Source organism: Marmota flaviventris, chromosome 1 (genome assembly GCF_047511675.1).
Source record: "Marmota flaviventris isolate mMarFla1 chromosome 1, mMarFla1.hap1, whole genome shotgun sequence".
Taxonomy (NCBI): Eukaryota; Metazoa; Chordata; class Mammalia; order Rodentia; family Sciuridae; genus Marmota; species Marmota flaviventris.
Window position 1 is genome coordinate 50,636,034 of NC_092498.1, and position 8,075 is coordinate 50,644,108.

Here is an 8,075-nt window from a genome sequence, read left to right on the forward strand (position 1 = left end):
CTTTCTTTCCTGATTGTCAAGTGAAAGGGTTTCAGACATTCAGTCAATGGTTGGCCAAATTCCATAGTTCTGGGCCCAATGTGAGGCAGAACATCATGGCAGAAAGGCGTGCTGGAGGAAAGCAGCACAGGACGTGACAACCAGGAAACAGAGATGCAGATTTTTCAATTTTATTATGATGGAGCAATAGTGACATGCACTCAGTAGAAGCCATACTTAGAATTTTGAATTTTGGGCTTTCCCCAGGCTAGCTGTAGGCCATATGAGTCTCTCTTGTCATATTGGGCGGGGGCAGCTAGCCTTTGTGCCTGGTCAGCCACACAATCACAATAGTTAGTAACTGACACTCTGTAAGTGCTTTGGGTTGCTAATCTATGATGTGCGGTAGGTTAGATCTATGGAAATACAGTCAGTGCATTTTCAAATTGGGATATTTCCAATTTACTATGGGTTCACAAGGTTGTCAATCTTGAAGAAAGTGTAAAAATAGTCCAGCAGACACTTGAGGGGAGAGCCCTCTGAGCTGAAGTGGACTTCCTAGAGCAGTGATTCTCAATGTTTTGGTCTCTGGAAACTTTTACACTCTTAAAATTTGTTAAAGAACCTAGAGTTGGTTTTAAAACCTTACAGATCTTCTAAAGAGTCCTGGGCCACCTTTGACAATCTGTGAGCTGGAGCAAAGGCTCTGAGGGCAGCACATGCTTAGTCATTTGTAGGAACATTAAGGGCAATAATACAACTGGCGGGTGATTCAGGGAGGAGAAATAGGAAGGAAGTCAGAAAGGTAACCATGTCCCATTATGTGAGACCTTGAGAGAAATTGGAAGCCATATATGAGCTTTGAGCAGAGAAGTCTCATTTTCTGGCTTAAGTTTTCAAGAAGACACAGTACTAGAAACTAGACTAAAGGGAGCTGGAAACACAAACAGGGAGAACCGTAAAAGGTTATACAAAAACTCAGGGGAAGGACTCCACACCTCAGTGTTAACCCTAAATATATCAGTAGACTAATACAGAGTCTGTTAGTATTAAAGTAATGCCATTTCCCTCTGACTGATTCCCATTCAATATAGTTTCCTCTCTTTCTTTTCCTCATTGCTTTACACAAAGACACTATTATTTCTTCATTTAATTTTAGTTTTCTTGTTAAAAAGCAATATAGAAAAATATTATTTTCATAGATCCCATTTAGTCAACATTTTCCAATTCTCTATTTTAGTCTTCTTTTTAATAGAAATTTAAAAAATATAACAATTTGAAGGGCAACCAAAAATCTTTTTGCTAACGTTTTTGTTAAGAGTTTTTCATTTAACCATTTTGACTCCACATTTTTTGTTGTTGTTATTTTTGTTCTTTTTACCAGATAAATTTTCTACCAAAGGAATGTCTTGCGTTTTAATGTGGATCTATCTTTAACTTCAATACCAAGATAGCTTTTTTTTTTTTTCTGAATACATTTTTTTTTTTTGGTACACAAATTCATTATAAAATAAAAATAGATGTTGCCTTTCTTTTGGTATTTGAAAAATCAAATAAGTACATCAAATGCTATGATTTAATTAGAATACAATCACTCCCTTTCTCTGCATGTTTAACAATCCCTCCTGGCATCAGATCCATTTGAAATCTCAATGTTATTTTGAGATAAAATGTTTTGTGCAATATCATCCTTTATGTCTGTTTCATCCAATAGGTTATAAATTCCTAGAGAGTAGATTTCATGAATCTTCCTTTAACCACACCCATTTCCTTGTCCCTCATTGACTGATGGGTATATGATTAATTTAGGCATTTCTCATGTTATTTCTCATTCATTTCTGGTTTCTCTGCTGAAGCACCTAAATAAATCTTACTAAATATACTAAAAATGTAAAACCTATTATTATTTTTTTTAATTTAAGTGGAAAATTTTGTGAGTCAGAGTGGAATTAGGAGTTATTATTATTATTATTTAGAATTAGGAATTATTAATCTCAAAAAGGAATTTTTGGTCTATTTGATATCCATGTAGTTTACCATCCTCTCAAAAAGAGATTAAATATTTCAGTGTACTCATTAGCTTGAATCAAAGGTTATCTGAAGCTTTTTCTCTCATGAAGAGAGGAAATGAAAAGGGACACATTGATTTATTGAAGATGATTAACAATTGTACAATTAAATTTATAACTATAAAAACCTATTCTTGTTTCTAAGTGGTTTAAATTAACTCTCATATATGAAGAATGAAGTTAATGAATCAATGTATCATGTCTATATGATATCACTACTTTTAATCATATCGTTTTGATGTCCCCACTTTTATTTGATGTTTGATTTTATAATCTTTGTCCCCCCTCAATATTCCATTTCTCCATTTTGTAAGCTAAGAAGAAAGTATTGAGATACTTGTATTTTTGGTATCATACTTCTCCTGAGTCTATATAGAGCAATTGGTACCCATATAATTTATTGTCTAAATTGGACAGATTTGAGGGTTTTAAGATGCACTATAAAATATCACAGTAGAGCAGTGGATTTAAGTTCTAACTGTCCCTGGTAAGCCAGAATGTCTGGCCACTCTATAGACAGGTGTGATGGGAACACATTTTTTTTTTTTTAATCTCATAGTTAAAGGGGAAGGAATTTCCAGGATAGAAAGCAAGGAACACTTTCATCTGCTATTTACCTCTTCTCTGATTCTTTCTCAGTGGAGAGGAAGTGACTTTGCTGATCAATGAATCTGAGAGAAGAAACTGAGCATAATCTCCAAGTTTGGCACTGCCAAAGCAGCCAATGCGATGCTCGATACTTCTGAAAAGAAAGCCTTCCCCAGATGCTTGTTGTAAAAGTTTCCGATATTGTATATAAAACAGCTTTTGTTGACTTCAGAATTCTAATTTTATATGTCCATATGGACTTTTAGAAAATTAAATTTAAATATATCCTTTCCCTCATCACATTCTCATTTACCGTATATCTTGGAATAATCTTGGAATAAAATGTTCTTTTTAAAAGAGAGCTTTCTTCTCATTTTTACACATAAAAGAATGCCTTAGTAGTTCTTGAGAATCTTCTGTTTACTTGTTAATAAGTAATCAGATTTAAATTGAACTCATGACTTTTGGAATGCATTAGCAATGCATTTATTAGAAAATAAATCAAGTTCCACCTTATTTATTTTGTTTATTCTTTACCTATGTTTATTATCAATATAAAATTAAAAAACACAACCCAACTTGTAGATCCTAAATTGGGAAATATTTTTTTAAATAATTCTTTTGATGACTTTCCTACAAAAGAGTACAGCTTTGAGTATATGTTATTTTTGAACACCTTCCTATTATTACAATTTTCATTATAAGGCAGAAACAAAAGACATTAAAGGCAAAACCAAATATTAACAAATATCTATTTTCAATTGCTTGAAAAAAATAAGATAGCTTAATAAATAACTGAAAGATATAGCACCGTTCTAAATAAGATATACCTTTTAGATTATGAAACATATGCAATTGTATATCACTGCGTTATTCGGGGTTACCTTACATCTGACCTTGTTGGTATTTCCAGACTGAAAGACACTCAGCTCCATGTACCTGGTTATTTACTGTGACTAAATCTGGTGTTGCTCTATTCTGTTAGTCCTTCAGGAGTAAATTCAATTGAGCACCTGAAGTTGAGAGGCCTGTCCCATTCTGGCCTCCATTCTTTGGAAGTATTCCTCCCTTTTCTCTAGCTAAAGGATCTCCAGAGAGAGGGATGGAGAGGCTACAGAGCTGCTCTTGAGTGTGAGGAAGAATTCGGCCTTTCCTGGATGGACTTACACTAACTCCCTTTCCTGTTGTAACACTGCTTCGTTGGAGGTCCTCTTTCTACATCTGCTCACCTTGGCTAAATTGCCTGTCTTGGTCCTCATCTCCACACTTCACCTTTCTTAAATGCCCTTTATCTTTAGATTCACTGTACTGTTCTTCATTTTTTTTTGTACCATTGAATATTTTCCCTTCTTCTTCAACAAAATGTAGGTAATTACTCAAAATCCTATCTATTGGTCTCACCTTTTCTCTGCAGGTATTTTCCTTTGTGCCAACCATTACCTCAACCCCAAACTCCATGCTTTAGAAAAATTCCTGAAGGCCTACTCCTCATGTCCAGTTGAAGATACATCCACTTCAGAAATCCATGTCTGTTACCACTTGTACATGCACTTTGTCTCTCTTTTTCTACCTCTTTCCTCTTGTTATCCCCTCCTTCTAGAGTACCTTTGAAACGTCAACCTGTTGTGATTTCTGCTTATGTATCAAGCCTTAGGTTCCACCTCTGGTGAAGCTAGTCTAGATATTAACTACATCTGATATCTTCATGATTTGAACTCATTCAGCATCTTAGGGAACTGATTTTACTCCACAGAACATGTAGGTTATTTCTACGATTGTCTTATCCTTGGACTGCATCTTGTAGTTGCCTACCACTATACCACATTCTTATGCTAAGAAAATGAAGCTTGTTTTCCCTGCCTAACCAAGCTGATTATTCTCACAAACTACCAGCCACCTGATGTGAATAAACACAGTAGCAAATTGCATTTTATAGTGTGACACTGTTGTTTTTGCAAAGAAGTGTATGCCAGGTGTGGTTATGCACATATATTTCCTGACTTACCATCTAGGATAAATGATTCTCATATGTAGCAATACTACCAATTCCAGTTTTCGCAGACCTAAATTTTTGCCCTGGGAACATCTCCAAGATTTACCTAAAGGAGTATTAAAGGAAGGGAGAGAGAAGTTTCTCATTTAATTAGCGACTTTGCCTCCCTTATGCCCACTGGATTTACTTTATGCCCTATGATCTTAGTTCGCCAAGCAATTTTGTCCCAGCCCTTTTTGTGTGACTGCCAACCTACTCCAGCCCATTGAATACTGATCCCCCTTTATCTCCCCAGGTAGCTGGGAAGCTTGAGATTTTTCTTAGTTCCATGGGGGAATTGTTGGCTCTCTTTTATCCAGAATATTCATGCTCTTGAAAGGAGTAGTCAGGGTGGGTCAGGAGATGATCAAGCTCAGTTTCTCACTGTATCTGTACCTGTTCCTTCTGATCTTTGGACACTGGAACTCAACCTACCTATTCTTTGAGTGTACTGCATACCATTTGTATTATCTTCCACTACTCTCAGAAGCCTAAATTTCATGTAACAGGTCCTATAAATTTGGAAGCCTATCCACAGGCCAGATTCAGTTTTTCTCTTATCATTCTGGCTCCATGCAGATCAGAAGATGCATCTGTACTTCTGATGATGTTAAGGGGCTGCTCCTCTGGGAGCTCATAGAAAGCCTGGGTGTCTGGACTGATGAACACTACATTTTAACCCAGTATAGATGCTGCTATAACTTAGGAGAATGTGGATTTGTAGGAAGAGAAGTGCCTGTAAGGGTGCCCAGAAAAATATCTTTTGAGTGATGAGAATATCATTAATCCTGATTTTGTCCTTTTATGTTCTCTATTTAATGCAATGATTATATAATTTACCAACTAGTTTTTGAAAAGAGAAAAATCATCATTCATCCCATTCTTCCAGGTATCCTAAACACAAATCCCTTGCCTCCCTGTTCCTATCTCATGCATGCGCATGTATCCAATGTGCATATACATTCCCACCTTCCCTCCACATAATAGACTGAATTTCTTAGAGGTAATGGTTTTGTGTTCATCTTTAGCATTAGACATGGTGTCATCAACACAGTGTCATCAACTCTCAATGTTCACCAAGTCAAATCCATGTGTTAAGATCTCTAAGAATCTTGGCTATGAATGAGAAATTATGGATCTCTTTTTTATCAGTGGACTCTTACTGGGAATTTAAAATATTTTGTCTTAGACATAATCATTTCTGTTTATAATTGTAATCACTTCTCATTTTCCATGATGGAGGTGGGGTCTCCTAAGCAGGATCTCAGACAAGCCCCTCTTAATCTCCAGACTCCTTTCCCTAAGTGTTTAGGAGATGTGGGAACCACGTAGATCAATGCAGGCAGTGCTGCTTGGGAATGGCAAGGGTGGAGAAGGAAGAAGTACAGCTGTTGTGGTCTCCCAAAGTGTATCTTGATACACATTTTGAATCTTCTCTTTCATTTTTCCGTCTTTAATCATGTTGGTGACTAGAAACATATATGACTTTTATACGTAATTGTCTATCTCTCTCTCTGTTAGGCTTGCCTATTATTTCAAATTATTTGTTGATACTTTGATTTTCTGTGTAACTAGATCTGAGTTTACTATATAAGTGGTAATGCTGTTCACAGTTGCACAGTGGCAGCACACCCTTAATCCCGGCAATTTGGGAGGCTGAGGAAGGAGGATAACCTGTTCAAGGCCAGCCTCAGCAATTTAGCAAAACTCTGTCTCAAAAAAAAAAAAAAGGTAATAAAACTAATAATGTTTCAAATCACTGGGGGAAATGCTAAGATCTATGATTGGTGGTTCCTATGGTAAGAATATATTTAGTTTCAATGAGAAACTGCCAAACTGTCTTACAAAGTGGTTGTCCCATTCAGCAATGAATTAGTTTTCTGTTGCTCAATATCTTTGTCAGCATTTGGAGTTGGAATTGTTTTAAAATTTGGTCATTCTAATAGGTTCATAGTGGTATTTCATTGTTTTTTTTTTAGCTTGCAATTCCCTAATGGCCTGTGATGTTGAACATCTTTTCATCTGCTTATGCATCATTAGTACATTCTCTGGTGAGATGTCTATTCAAGTATTCTGCACATTTTAAAATCTTATTCTTTGTTTTCTTGTTGAATTTTACATTTTTGATAACAACTCTTTGTTGGATGTGCCTTTTGTAAATGTCTTTTCCCAGTCTGTGGCTTGTCTTGTCATATTTTTAAGGAGCAGACATTTTTAATTTTAATGAAGACCAGTTTATCAACTGTTTCTTCCATGGATCATCCCTTTGGTGTTATGTCAGAGAAGTCATTGCCATGCCAAATGTAATTTAGATTTTTTTTTCTATTTTAACTTATAGTATGTAGTTTTATAATTTTGTGTTTTACAATCTATAATGTTTTGAGATGTGTAGAATTATGTTGGTTTTACCATGGCATACCTTTACCTACCTGAGTCACTGCCTGAAACGTATCGAATAATCAATAAATTCAAATGTTATAAGTGTGTATATGTGTTATAAATTGGATTACTTAGATCAGTTTTATACTTTGAATTGCAAAAATGGCTATAAAAGGAATAAAATCTCAGTAAATATCAAATATCATATGGAAAGAATTCATTGTATTGAAAGAGTCATGAAATTCATAATTCATAATTTTATTACTGTAGTAGATGTTTGTTATAAAAGGCATAATGGGGACCAAGATAGTACTAAAATAATGTTTAATAAGTTCTCCATGAACTAGTGACAAAGATAGATTGTGTATATTTATATATTCAAATATTAAAAATTAAAAATAAAAAAAATATAACAGAAGGAAAAAACATGATTAAAATCTAGAAAGGAAAATTAAAAGTAGATTTTATTAAAGTACATACATTAAACTTTTAGCTACTTGTCTATGAAAAGTTCAACGTGATCTGACATTTAACAAAACTTTCTTTCCAACGTGTCACAGTATATTAGGCATCTATGCCAAACATGTGCAGTCATGACAAAAGGGAAGTAATGAATAATATTCATGGAGAGTAGGCACTGTTACATTCATTCCCCTGAATAACAAAGATAAAGATTAATGTTTACTCTTCTTTTTCAGGGAGTCACATTCAGGTCCCATATTTAGAGAAGAATGCAGGCTCTGAAGACATTTCTAGTGAGAGATTCATTTGATGCCATCATACAAATTCCACACAAAGTCACTGTCTCAATAAAATCCAACCAATTTAAGAGTAAATTATCATTTACATTTGTTGATTTAAAAAATCAATATATGGCTGGGAAGAGTGGCAAATACCTGTAATCCCAGTGGCTTGGGAGGCTGAGGCAGGAGGATCACAAGTTCAAAGCCAACCTCATCAACTTAGCGAGGCCCTAAGCAACTATTGTAAAGATTTCTTCAAGGTGAATATGAACCTTCAATCATTTA